Source organism: Nicotiana sylvestris, chromosome 10 (genome assembly GCF_000393655.2).
Source record: "Nicotiana sylvestris chromosome 10, ASM39365v2, whole genome shotgun sequence".
Lineage (NCBI taxonomy): Eukaryota > Viridiplantae > Streptophyta > Magnoliopsida > Solanales > Solanaceae > Nicotiana > Nicotiana sylvestris.
This window is the reverse complement of record NC_091066.1, coordinates 14240805-14256353: the sequence shown is the minus strand read 5'-3', so window position 1 is coordinate 14256353 and position 15549 is coordinate 14240805.

Below are 15549 nucleotides of genomic sequence, written 5' to 3'. Positions count from 1 at the left end.
TTGTATAAATAGACGAACCTGGAGGGTGAAAGGGCCTAACCATCTTTTGTTTTGTAGAAAATGAGGCACGAAGTCCCCAGGTTCGGCATTGTCGGTAGCATACCTTCACTTTTGCTAGATTGGTGAAGGGATCTTCCTTCAAGTGACCAAAATCATGTGAAACGAGTCTTAGGAAATTTGCCTTCTCTATTGGATCTTCACCCAAACAAAATGTTGATCGAGGCTGCCACCATGTTTTGGGATAAAGAAAAGGCTGTGTTCCTCTTTGGAGACACATATATGACCCCTCTCTTATAAGAAATAGGGGGTTTGCTAGGCTACCTTGGGATATCCCTGATTTATTGGCACTTGAAAATCGCACCACAAGGGGATTTCTGAAGATGATGAGGTTAAAAAAGAATGACGGCTTGGAGTGCTTGAAGAACTCCTACATACCTTTCAACTTCCTTATGAACGATACGGTCACAACATCTCTTACCGTATTTTCGATGATGAATTCTCCATCACCTCATTGGATTAGATTCATCGTAGGGTCTTTTTGTTCATCGTGTATTTCTTGGGTATGTTAGTGTTCTCGATCCAAGGGGATAGAATCCACTCCAGGCTGGCCATGGTGGCCAAAACTTTGATGGACAGGATCGAAGGGCAGACATATACCATTGTCCCTATGATCATTGCAGATATGTACCGAGCTTTGGAGCACTGTCAAAATGGGCACAGATTCTTCGGGGGTTGCAATTTGCTATTGCGGGTTTTGTTGTTAGAGCATCTCCAAAAGGGTCAATATCATTAGGAGCTTCCACGAAGGTCGTGGAATGATCACATAGCCTTCCATCATCCCAAGAGAATGACCTATATCCCAGACATGTTTGCTCAACCTAAGGATGTTGTAGGATGGGTGCAGTTTTTCAACAATTTAACTGAGGACTAGGTTCAATGGATGTTCGAGTGGTTCCCTACCGACGAGTTCATCATCAGATCCAGGGATGTTCCCCACTTGGTACTGATTGGATTAAGGGGCATATATCTTTATGCTCCCCTCAGGGTAATGAGACAGGCAGGAAGAAGACATGTCATACCGCGAGTCGCTAAAATGAGTCACTTCATAGCCGATTTTCAGGGTAATGACATCACATATAAAAATGAAGCATAACATATATGGCACTTGAAGAATATCGTGGAAAAGGATACCATCGAGCCGGATCGATATCATGCGGGTCATACATACTTTTACCCCTCATGGTTGGATGATAACATAGCAAGGATCTTCGAGCCTAGGGTTGGTCCAGGAAACATGGTCATAGACGAAGTTGTCGAAGCACATGTGAAGTACAACAAATTGCGCAAAATAATTCGTGAGTCTGAAGCTGAGCATATGGAGCAGCATAAGGCCGACATGGAAATGATCAATGAGTGGAAAGAGAGAGCTGTTAAATCCAGCGAAAGGTTGGAATATTTGGAGTATAGTCTGATGGAATTGGAAGGGAAAATGAGAAAGAGAGTCACCGATTGCCAGAATGCTGAGGGAAACGAATGAGGACATTTGGCAAGGGCATTCTTACTGCTGAACCTGCGCGAATTGGGGAAACTGATCGACAAGAGCATCCAGTCTGGAGAGGGTCCTTCTGGGACAAAGTAGATTAGGTTTCCTTGCTTTTTAAAATGTAATAAGGCCAAGTGCCATTAGTAACATTATCTTATTTAGTGTCATTTTGGGTCATCTATTTTTTATATTAATGAATGAGGCAATTATCGGCATTGAATTTCTCTAAATCTACTTGTCGCTAGGCCTACCTCGGGCACAACGATGCTCCCAAATTATGACGTAAATTTACATTCCAGCAATATGTGTTTAAATACCGCAAATATTTCAGAATCCTTATTAACTCGTTTACCTTTTGTTTTTCTTTATTCTTTATTATTCCCATCCCCTAAGGTTGGTTCGCACATACTGGCATCATCATCATCATACCACACCAGATCTATAGGTCATCCACCTCCTCCTCATCTAAGTAATACGAGAAGAAAAGAGAAAGCTAAGATGGATGACTTAAGTGGTATCCAAAAGGAAAATGTGGAGAATGTAGAAACTTCAAACGGTCGGAGTACTCCGGCACCGAATGACTTGGTTTTGAGGTTGGAACAGAAAATACTGGAATTACAGGGAGAACTTGAGCAGGCCCGCAACTTAGCAAACCTCTCCCTCACCCTAAACGTCCCTGACATCAACCAACAAAACATCAAAAACCCAGCACCTCCCCAAAATATGGCAAACCAGCATCCACAAAATCCTGGTGCACCCCACTAGTATGCAACTCCACCTTAAAATCCCAATCCTTTGTTAATGCCAACTCCACTATAGCACCATCATCAACCAATCTAGTACCCACAAGACACTACCTATAACACTCCTCAGAACATACCACAACCCATTCCCGATCCTCAAAACTCAACCAACAACCACCACTACACCCAACTCCCTGACACTCACCAAAACAACCCTATATATGTGGAAACCGTACCTCACTCTACTCAACCAATATCCTATACACCAGAATCCGCTGAGAAGGACCTGCTCATCTAGAACATGGCCGAGGAACTCAAGAAATTGACAAGTCGAGTTCAGGGTGTCGAATGAGGCAAAGGGGTAGAAGGTCTGAATTATGAGAATCTGTGCATACAACCAGACGTGGAACTGTCGGAGGGTTACAAACCTCCCAAGTTCGAAATGTTGACAAAATAGGTGATCCCAAGGTCCATTTGAGAATTTACTGTGACAAGGTCATGGGGGTCGGAAAAGATGAAAGGATCTGAATGAAGCTCTTCATAAGAAGTCTTACTAGAGAAGCCCTGTCCTAGTACATAAGCCAGAACCCTAAAACGTGGACAAATTAGGTGTGCATGGCGTCAGAATTTATGGACCAGTTCAGGTTCAACATGGAGAATGCACCGGACGTCTTTTAAATCAAGAATTTAAAGAAGAAGCCAACTAAGACTTTTCGTGAGTACACTACTCGATAGAGGTCAAAAGCAGCCAAGGTCAGACCAAAACTACAAGAAGAACAAATAAACAAGTTCTTCATCAGGGCACAGGACCCACAATATTATGAAAGGCTAATGGTCGTTGAGAATCACAAGTTCTCCGATATCATCAAACTCGAAGAAAGGATTGAGGAAGGTATCAAAAGCGAGATGGTGATAAATTTTGAGGTACTACAGGCCACAAACAAAGCATTGCAATCAAGCGGCATATCAAAGAAGAAAGACGTGGGGGAAGTAATGGTGGCTCAAGGCCCAACACCTCCACCCACATACCAAATACCTCCACCCACATACCAGCCCTCATCTCCCAGATATTCTCAACCCACCACCGACTATCATACCTATAACACCCAGCCAACATACTATCATTCACCTTCAAATCATCCAAATTATCAGAAAGCCCGACCCAACTTTAATCGCAAACCACCCAGACAATACACCGCTATTATTGAACCCATCGACCAGTTACACGAAAGGTTGAAGGTCGCTGGTTATGTCACTCCTATTCCTACTGTGGCAGTGGAGAACTCATCTCACAAAAAGTGATCGGATCCAACCCTACACCACTACAAAGTGGCAAGAGCAGCCGATGCAGCTTTTACTTGAGAAGGTCGGGATCAAATCCACAAGGAGCTAGAATGTTTGAGATTTGGATTCTTATATAAACTAGCAGTGCGTAGTGCTCTTGATTACACTTCTAATTATATTTGTTTGTTTGTTACTTCTAATTTTATGCTAATGATATGTGAAATTATACTAAGTATGAATGCTTGCAAGGTTTTCTAAATGGTTAAAGAGGCACTAGGGAAGTGACTTTCTCCTAGGTGAATACTTAATGGGTTCTAAAGCCTAAGGCAAAGTTGTTATGTTAGGGATTGCGATATAGCCAATGCATGAAACTTCTCACTCTATACCTCTCGTTTGCTTGAGTGACTTTGCCCTAATTGACTTTCTCAAGACCAATTGGGTATAAAAATTGTGCAAGCAATATAGGCTCAAGTCGGGTATTACTATCTCTAGGTTTAACCTTTTAATTGGGGCTATCAATCTCTTGAATACACCCCAATTCCTTGTTGGACTGATATTTCTAAACTCAAGGTCTCTTTCTCAAGAAGAGCCCAAGTCAAAAAGGCACAAATTAGTGTTTGCAGCCACTAATTCAACATGGAAAGCACAAATCAGTCCAAATATTAATCACCCATAAACATCTAAGCCTTAAAACAAAAGACCCATCAAATACCCACACTAAAGTTTAGCCACAACCCTAGCTAATAGGTCTAGCTACTCATAATAATGGAAGAAATCAGATATTTAGATGAAGAATAACCCATATAATATGATTACAAGCTAAGATTCGAAGATTCAATGTTAAACTAGCTACATATTACTCAAAATGGACTAAAACTGCCGTTCACGTGCTATGCTAAGATAAATATACCTTAAAAATGTGAAAAAGAAGTATTTATACAAGGCCAAATTTTCTGGAAAAAAATATCCCTAACAGAGGTACCGCGGACCGCGAAAAATGCACCGCAGCCGCAGTAGGGTTTTTTCGCTTCATTTCTAAGTCTCTGAATCTGGCCACCGCGGAATGCATAAAATGCACCGCGGCTGTGGTAGCTTCACTGTGGTCCGCACAAAATGGACTGCGGACCGCGATGGCTTCAAATTTCCAAACTCCCAGCTCTCTGAATCTCCTCTCCGCGGATCGCATAAAATGGATTATGACCGCGATGAGGCTACTGCGGCCGCAAAGAATCTACCACGGACCATAGTGCTTGATCTTCCAAAATTGCATCTCTATGATCTTTTCCACCTTGGACAGCAACAAATGCACTGCGGTCGCGGTGGGGCTATTGCTGCTGTGGTGGATTTACTGTTGTAGCAGTGCTTTGACTTGTTCTTGGAACTTGAGTAGGTTTCACTCATTTTTGAGCTGGTTTTGACTTTCCTGTCACTTTTTGAACAAACATTGCAAAAAAGCATAACATGTAAGCTTTCGGGATTACTTGTATATATTTTTAGTCTAAAACTCAAGCAAAAAGGAGTATAAAATAGACTAGAATCCCTAGTTATCAACTCCCCCAAACTTAAGTTTTTGTTTGTCCTCAAGAAAATAAAGTAAGTCTCACCTCCTTAAGAATAAAACCAAGAAAATTGAGCTGACCTAAAGTGACCTCACCTAGCATCAATTGGGACTAACAATTGCCCTCAATTCAAATGAATCATTAACAATATTCAACCTTTCAAGCACCATGGTTTTAGTGCGACACAAAAGCATCAAGAGTTGACTCAACTCATCAAGGAAACTCTTTTTACTACTTTGATCATTGTGGAACCCAAACTCATACTCCTCAACTCTCCATAAGAAAACCTCACTTTTAGATTGTAGCACTCAGAACGAGGATTGTGGGAAACACACTCATCTCTCTCAAGGAAAAGTCACAAGTCCGGCTCTAAGTACCATAAGCTTGCTCCTTATGTGAGTCACCACTAATGTAAGTTTCATTCAACTCAAGATCATATAGGGCATTTGTAGGGATACAATGAAGGCTTTTGGTTTAGGGTAGGAAATATTTGGTCTAAGTAGGTTCCATATTCCCTTAAGCACTTCATTTGCTTCATTTTGGCACACATTCTATTGACTTTTTGAGTCATTTACTTCTTTCTTAGGGATTAGAGAGATACACTGTCACAATTTCTTGTTCATTTGAAACATTTTTCTCCTTTCTTAACTTTTCATACCTTTCATCTCTTTACTTTTATTGAATACCTTCATTTCTTCTACATTTTTCATTCTTTTTGACCTTTTGATTTTCTTTCTTTTTCTTTGTGCATTTACTTTTATTCATTTTGTACCTTTTACCACTTTGTTGCATTCCCTGTATCTCCCCCCAAACTTATGTTTTTTCCTTGTGCTAAGGAAAGATCGGGTGCCAAGAGAGGGTCTTTTTAGAATGGGTAAAGGCTTGTATCATGGTCTTTGAAAGAAAAAGGTCTATGTCTCAAAAAGGTTGACTAGGGATGTTATCATTGGTAGGCTATGGATGTTTTCAAGATATAATTCGGATCAAGGAGAGCGTATAATCACTTCTCAAGTCAAACTACACTTAAGATTTCGCCTAGACAAGCATTCAGGGCAAGTTCTAGACTAATGGCACGAGACTTGGACTTGAAATTCAAATTCTCACCACACATGCTATAGGATTACTAAAGAGACAGAGTCGGGGGCCCACAACAACCTTAGCTGAGATTTGAGCAACACAAATGGTCCTGGAAAATCACTTGATGATTATCGGCCAACACAAGAGTCTCATAGTCACAACCGTCACCATCCTATACATACCAATTTGTTTTTGGCCATATGATCAAAGACAAATGTGTTAGGCCCAAGTGAAACTTTGCTTGACGCACTATACTCATGAGCTATTATTTACACGAAAACAAAAAGAAAATAGACTCAAACCCTTAAGAGGGTTGTCATGCCATCCATCATTGGGAAGAGCCACCCGATTCACACAAATTCTACCTTTGGAAATAACCGTGGCATTAAGAAAATCAAAGGCTTATTGAATGCAAAACTCAAAATAAGAAGCTACGAAAATGAAGTAAGAAGATATGAAAAAAATGTGGAAAGTAAACCAAATATGTACAATAGGAGATTTAAACAAATGTACATAACAGGGGATGAATATATACATCAGAAAGTAACTTTATATATAAACCAAGGTTGTAAACTACGAAAAGTGAAATAAACTAGTAAAATTATATACATACCAAAAGTGAAAAAGCATAATAAAAATAAAAATAGTATCATATTTACAATCCAACATCATAAAAATAGGGCTACCCCCTCAAATGAAAGCTAGCATTGTCCTCAATGCTAACTAACCAAAAATAGCTCAAGAATAAGATAGAGAGTAAAGAGAAACTCCCTATTGGTCCTCCATATATATGAGATCATGAGCCTGGGTCCCTAGGTCCTGTAACTGATTGGGAACCTGTGACTGGATCCCGGTATCCTGTGCCTGCACTGGGACCTGAGGCTGCTCTGGGGCCTGGGGCTGGCTAGAGGAACCTCCCTACGGGTCCTCCAACTCTATCACTGCATCATCGGTCTGTGGGATCACTCTCCTCCTCTTTTGTGCCCTCTCCATCTCCTGCTCCTGCTCTGGCTCAGTATGAGCTACTGGAAGTTGTTCATGCAACAGTAGGTCTAATGGTAGATGGTCAGCAGCCTTAATCTTCTCCACTTCTACCCTCAACTCCTTCACAGACTCCTTTGATGCTCGAGTCTTTCTCAACTTCTTTGTTTCCTTTGTCAGCTCCTTCAATGATTTTCCATGAGTACCTACAGACTCCAATATCAACTGTTGGTTCTCTAGGAGCTTCTTCTGGTTGTCCAGAAGCTCGTTGAGAGTCTCCTCTACTGAAGCTGGAACCTGTGGCTGTTTGGGTACGGACTGGGCTGCCACCGAGCTAGAAAGCACAAACAACTTAGAAGTAGCTACCTGCATCCAGTTGTGGATACTGGCAAGTGTTTGGCTCAAACGGTGGGCAGCCAAAGGGTAGGTTGTGGATAAGGGAATATCTGGAGCGATGGAAGTAGAGGGTCATGGGGCAATATCTGGTATAGCTGAGGGAGCTGAGCAGAAAGGACTACTACTACTAGCTCTTCAGATTGGCCAGTAGAAGTAGTGGCTTTTCTTTTAAGATCTTTGGCTTTGGGGTTGTCATCACCCTTTAGGCTATACCAGGAAAAAGGCATCTTTGGTTTCACCTTCAAATCGAACTTCCTTTTCTCCACATCCTAGTCCTCAAAATATATTGTCAGGAAATTTGGGAAGGGGTATGATCTATCACCTTCATTGACCACCCATGTGATCACCCTAGACATAACATTCCCTATTTTGATCGGGTACCCCGCCATGATAGAAGCCACCAATATTACTCGGGAGACCAGCCAGCTGCATACGATAGTTTCTACCCCTTCGCCTCGAAGTTTAAAGTTTTTCTCAAAATTTGAACCCCTGATGTCAACCAAGCTGGGGTGGTGCCCGGGAGTGCCAGGTATTCGGCCAACCACAGACGGGCTACCTCATCCAATGCTACCTTCTCTAAGTATAGGGATTCATCTTCCTCCGAAAAGCCCAGGTAGTCATTAATTGCCTTCCCATCAAACTTCACTGTCAAATTCTACACCTTAGTCACTTTAGTGCCCTTTTTGATGTGGGCAGCATTAGTGTATAACTCCTTGACTAAGTGCTCGTTTCCCTCCTCAACTTTGCTTGTAAAATATTCCCAGCCCAGTCTCTCTCTGAATTGCCTCCTCACATTTGGGTTGTGAGGCAGAATGTCCCTCTCAATGAATTGCCGCTCAAGAATCAACTTCCTCTGAGGCCACCACTCTCGGAATTTGTGGTATGCTATCTCACTAACAAATCTATCCTGCCAAGCCTCCAGGTTTCTAGTTCTCTCCACCCCCCGTTTGGGGTTCTCCCCCATCTTCTTCAGCAATGGGATCTTCCCCGAGTGTTGAAGTAGATGCTGCACTATCACTGCTCTCTGCTGAGCCCTTAGATGACTCAGAAGAAATTTGAACTGAAGCTTGAGCAGTAGGAGAGCTCGGAGGTGTGGGCACATCTCTTAATCTAAACCTCTCCGGGAAGTCAGGAACATACTCCGGCACTGAATCAGAGTCAGATGCCTCCTAGGAGGGTACATACTCACTTACCTCTGAATGGGAAGCAGCTCTATCTGCAACCTTGATTTGCTTTCTTGTATCTCTAATTGCTTTATGAAGTAGCGGGGTCAATCTTATCATTCCTCGTCCCCTACCACGGGAGGACTCTCCTTTTCTTTTCTTTTTTTCACCACCTCCTCTTGATTAAACCATTGTCTGCAAATGGCAGTCAGTTAAAGCTTGTTAGTATCACAGTACCAAAAGAAACAATGAAGAATATGCATGAAAACAACTGGCTGCGAACCGCATAAAAAGCATTGCGACCGCAAAGTCACCACCGTGGACCGTAGTGGAGTGGGGTTCAGAATACCCACTCTCCGATTCAGGGCATCGCGGGCGACAAGAAATGATAGGCAGCCACGGTAAGGCACCACGGTACGCAAAAAATCAACCGCGACCACGGTCCTTAAAATTTGACCCCTCTGAAGTTTACCACCGCGGAATGCGGAAAACCATCACGGCCACGAAGAGGCATCGCGGATCGCGAAAAATCCACCGCGGTCGCGGTAAGCCATACTCAGCAACACCAACCTAGGGTTTTAAAATTTTTCTCATTTTTAGCCTTAATCCACATATTATCAAACCACTAGGTAGTCAATCATTATATTTAACTAATTAATCCTAATCTAAACACATTATGCAACCCCAAGCTAAAAATTGAAAGAAAAGGGAAGAAAAAGAAGTACCAACTAATGAATTAAAACAAGAATAAAATAATATTAAAGACTAGGGAAAGATTTGAAGTACCATAGATGAGATACAATACAGATGAATGAGAATCAGTGATTGAATTTGTGCACTTAGGGCGTGATGAACAATACTTTTTCTATTTAGAGAGCAAATGAGCGAAAAGTGTAAATGAGGGCCTAAGGTCGTATTTATAGAAAAAGGACCTGGGACCCTCGTTACCTACCCACCGCGGTCCGCATAAAATGCACCGCGGACCGCGGTACCGAACCACAAGAAACACTGGTAAGGATGTCACCGCAGACCGCAAGAAATGCTCCGCGGTCGCGGTAGGGCACCACGGACCGCATAAAATGCACTGCGGATGCGGTGACAACTTCAGAGAACCTCCAATTTTTACCATTCAACATTGCGGACCGTAATAAAATTTTGCCCCCGCAATAAGTCCATTGCAGCCGCGAAAAATGCAATGCGGCAGCGGTCCAAACCTCAGAGATCGTAACATTTTTTCAATTTGGTCCTGCACTGCATCAAAATAACCCTACACACATCTCACAACCAGTTATTCCAACAGTAAATCCTATACTAAAAAGAAAATCAAAGAGAAACAAAAATAAAAATACATGGGTTGCCTCCCAAGAAGCGGTTGATTTAACGTCGCGACACGACATAGGTTACTGTCACACCTCCCTTTTTACATCACCCCGAAGGATAATGTATAAGGGAGTTTTTCCATTTAAAGTGACATTATTCAGACCGTGATTATTTATTTAGAGTCGCCACTTGGAATAGGTTTGACTTTTGGTATCCCAAGTCACCGGTTTATCTTGAATCCCGAACTGAGGAAAATTTTCGACTTCCCAATTGGAGTCTGCGAACCAGAAATTCTAAGTAAGGAATTCTGTTGACCCGAAGGAAGGTGTTAGGCACCCCTGGGTCCCGTGGTTCTAACACGGTCGCTTAAACTATTATAAATGGCTAAAATCCGATTTTAATACATGTTGTAACTTATGTGCCCTTTTACTTTAAACCGCTTTTATCATTATTTTAAAAGAATTGCAATGTCGTGAAAATGCATCTCGAGCCACGTCACATCAATGCACCCGTGGTTGTTAACGCATTTCGACTTCGTTGAGATTTGAATTCGGGTCACATAAATGTGCACCCGAATTTTAGGAAGATAATGTTATTAAAGTGTGCGCCTAAAGAGACTAACGTGTTTTTATCTTTGGGGAAGGCCGTGAAATTCGTTAAACGGCCCATCCCGAATTCTATTATTTCATTATAACCATTTATTGAGGGCCCCACAATATGTGCATTTTATTTAGCGAGGCTCATCTCGTTTATTATTTAAAGGCCCACCTAAAGCAAACTTAAGGTGTCCTACTCAATTGTCTCTAAAAATAAAGGAAAGGTCCAAATCAATCGGTATTATTCAAGAACTATTATGTTTTAAACCCATGTTTTATTTATTAAAAGTTGCCCAGCTTTGGGCTTCTGATCAAGACATTAGGCCCGGTATGGCCTGACTCTCGAATGAGTCCATCAAACTACCAACCAAAATGTCATCGTGACTCAGTTTGACATACATATGACAATAGGGTAAGAATTAAAATGCAACAACTCTTCATGTAAAGTTATCAATTCGCTACTTCACTACTTACTATAGTTGAATGAATCAATAGCGTGTCAGAAGCAGGCTGAATAATTCACGATCTGATTTTAATACTTACGAGCAGGCAATCAAAACCCAAACTTTGTTCCAATTAGCAAATTAGCCAACGTGAATCCGTTTCATACTACTGCCTGTATTAGGCTAATATCAACTTACAATCTTCTTTTGGATTCAATTTTCGATCTAACAGATTATTTTGAATCTGGTTTTACACGGATATGATATCAAATCTTAATTTATTAACACTCTAGCTGATATTTATGTTGCTACTCCTACTAGTTCGAACACAGGTGAACAACACGAATTCCATATCGATTTCCAGCTCAAACCATTTTTAGTTCTAAAAGTTTAAACTAAACAGAACAAGCTAAATTATACTACAGCTAATACCATTCCGAGCTTAATAGTCCAAAAGTCCACTGCAGTCCTAATTACACAGTCCAAGTTTAACAATAAAATACAAAGCTAAATTATAATAGGCAACTTATATCAAGTACCGTCTATTTTTAACCATAAACACAATTGAAATCAAAATAAACAGGGATCTGATGAACACTTTTATATTATCAACTCCAATTCAAAGCTACATCATGATGAATTCGAATGTGTGTACCTGGAGATCGAAATTCTACCAAAAGAAAGAAAAATCAGCAGCAGATCAAGCAGCTAGCATGACCAAATAACAATTCAACAGCCGCAGGAAAATCACAGCAGTAAATCTAGAATCCCAGCAGTAAAACACCAGCAAACAGACCCAGAAATCGACTGAATAAACCAGTTTCAAGTTGAAATCTACCCAGGAGCTCAACTATACCCAAAACTGACTCAAATTGGAATCAAATACACCTAGAAATGAACTGGTAAACTATGGAAAAGCTTCAGCAGTTAGAGACACCCAAAATAGCTTGAAGAAGACCAAAATGGCTATACACTCGAATGCAGAAACCTAGGGACTCAGATTTCTTTGAAATCTCAATGAGACAGTACCTTTTTTTGGATTTTTCTTTTTGTTATTTCTATTTTTTTTTGGTTTTTGAAGGTTTTTGGAATTTGAAATTCAAATTTGATTTGAAACTTGTTGAGCAATTTTGAGGAAAATTTCAGATCTGTCCCCCTTTCTATGAAGGCATTAGGGTTGCCTTTTATAGGCAAGAAATGGGACAGAATGTTCTGGAGTGTTTTACTCCATTTCCCCCTTTTTATTTCAGAAATTAGCATATTAATCCTAAAGTTTTGACTTGTTACCCAAGTTACTGCGTTAAGAGTGCAGAAACTTACACTAAGGCCCCCTTCTAGAAGGCCCTTGGGTGTTCTTCTACCTATAGAATACCTATACTACCCTTATTTGCCACCTGAAATTACTAACTTCAGTTAACCACACCAACCTCTTACCCTTAGTTAAAATCTAACTAAAATTAATTTAACTACACTACTCAGCTATATCCAAAACTTAAACCTAATTGAATTGCAAATGAAGACTGAAGATCAATTAAACTAAGCTTAAACTAACAGAATCATTAATTCAAATAAACGAGAATCAAACAGTTTCAAAGCAAGTTGGAAACAGGATTAAACAGAAAATCTAAAAGGAATTAGATTCAAAGAGGACGTTTGACCAAACTAATCAAGTTGAACTAATCGAAACTAAGCTAATACTTAACAATTAACTAACAATTGAATATTTAAACTAAGAAGAATAGTATTTTGACTCAGAAATAGCTAACAATAATAGACAGAATTCTATTGAAATTAAACTACCAATTAAAATGATTAGGAAACTAAAACTACACCTAATTAGACAGCTAAAGCAGGAATCAAACTAAAACAAACTGAAAAGAAATGAGAAGAAAACTTACTGAAATTTGGACTTCATAAGAAAACCAACCGAGATTGACTTCCGGTTAATATTATACATCTATTTTGTCAAAAATAGACCTATAGTATTACCTAGAATTCAATCGACTTGAAAACTTCTCAAAAACGGCCCCAGAACAGCATAAACCCTAGATTCAAAATTCGAGCCTTCCTACTCAGATTTGAGGGGATTTGGTTAGGGATTAGAGGTAAGGAAGGCCTTGGGATTGTGTGGTGTAAATTTGGGGCCGTTTGGACAAAGTAGCATTTTGGCCGAAATCTTCAAACTAAGATTCGAGTTGGTGGGCAATGATTCGAGAAAAACTGATGTCGGATATGGGAATAAAAAGACGAGGGGGTACTGGGGTATTAATTTGGTGGCGGTTTGTGCCGGCGCCGCCACCGGCGGCTTAGGGATTTTAAGACGGCTCAGATTAGTGTTCATGGGAGGGAGTCTCTAATGAAGACGAAGGTCTGAGGGGGGTGTCCGTTCGGACCGTTTTATATTAATGAGAGGTGAGTTCCTGCCCGTTAGATTGAGTTACCTCGACGGCCAGGATTGAGGTCATGAAATGGCGTCGTTTCAGTTCATTGGGTGGGCAGGCCTGGTTGGGTAATGTTTGGGCTTGGATTTGGTCCGATTTTTAGGGGTTTTGGCTTGGGCTAAATCAGTTTTTGGCCCAATTCGGGTTATTTAGGCATCCCTTTCCTTTTCTTTTACTCTTTTTAATGATTTTCTTCTTTTCTTATTTTTGTGCTTTATTTATTTACATATTTTACTTATTATTATTATTATTTTGAATTTTCTAATTTTATTATGTAAAATCAAAAACTAAAACAACTAAATCAAATCTAAAATTATACTAATTAATATTCCAAAGTTAACTAACTCCTAATTATAAGGAAAAACTTGAGACAAATTTTAACAAAAAGTAGAAATTCCAGGAATCATTTTTGGTATTTTCTTTATTTTAGTAACATTAAAAAGCACATTATTTTGTATTTTTATGAATTGTGTCACCCGGAATGCACACAAAATTCCAAACAAGACATAAAAATCCAACAATTAATTCCTAAAAATTCAAATAATAAAGAAAAATTCTTATTATAAGGAATTTATAGGAGTCGTTTAAACGTGGCAAAAATCACGTGCTCACAACTGCCCCTCTTTGCTCGGAAACACGAAATGTTTTCGGGCAAAGAGAACTGAGCAACTATGGGATTTTTGCCTGCTTAGCACTCCATGAGAAGCATTTTGAAAACCGTCTGACCGAACCTTGCTTCCAAGGTTGCCTACATATCCTTAGCTATCAAGGAATCAGGTCAGTGTAGTTCTGGAGTGTTGGTAGCTGGGACTACCAGGAGCTGTGATCTCACTGCTGTTGCTGCTGCTACTGCTTGCTGACCTCCTTATTACACCAAAAGGAAACTCAAAGCTAAGTTAGCTATGCCCATCAACTATGAGTTACAAGATTCCTATCTATATAATTCTCTAGAAACTTGATCTTGAGTCTTAGCTGATTTGCTGTGGACTTCGACCTGAATCTTGATGCTCGCAAGTTGAAGGTGTTTGTTTCTTTCTGCAGCGTTGAGTCAAAACAGGATTGATAGTGTGACTTCAATCAGATTTTGAGTAGTCCACACCTTTATTTGGTTCACATTTGAATTCATTTCTTTTGTTCTTTTTCTTCTTTCCTTTACTCTGGATCACGGCTCATTCTATAGGCCATCTCGAGCCCTGTACTTCGGGGTCAAACCTGCTTAAGATATCGAAACAAAACGAACGAAATTTTTTGCCCCAGTTTTCACTAGGAAAATTTCGTGAGTTAGTTGTGACACATGTCTAAACAGTCAAATTAAGATTATATATCTTGGCGAATGGAATCCTCGGTTTTTGGCCAGGATTTGGATAGAAAAAGCTCTGCGGTGTTTTGGCCGGGAGATACTCGGTTTTTTTACCGGGATTTGGATAGAAAAAAGCTTCGCGGTTTTTGGCCGGGAGATCCTCGGTTTTTTACCAGGATTTGGATAGGAAAAGCACCGCGATTTTTTGGACGGGAGATCCTCGATTTTTGGCTGGAATTTGGATAGAAAAATCTCCACGATTTTTGGCCGGGATATCCTCGGTTTTTGACCGGGATTTGGATAGAAAAGCTCCACGGTTTTTGGCCGGGAGATCCCCGGTTTTTGACCGGGATTTGGATAGAAAAAGCTCCACGGTTTTTGGCTGGGATATTTAAGGAGTGGGATCGTATGCTACCATGATTTTTTTTTCTTTTGGGATTTTCATTTTCATCTATTTTCTTCTTTTTTTCTTTGGTTCTCCTATTTATATGTTTTCCTTCTTTTTAACAGAATGCTGAGAGAATGTTTAGGAAACTTCCTTTTTGGTCGTTTTCCTGCTGCAAAGTTGTTTCGGCACTTGCACATTTCATTTCTTTTTGGGTTGCACCTGTTTCTGGCATGGTTGCAAAGTTGGTTTTGTGGCTTTTGCTCATTCCTATTGCTTGATCCCAGCCCTATTTCCATTGAGAACCTTGCTGCTTGT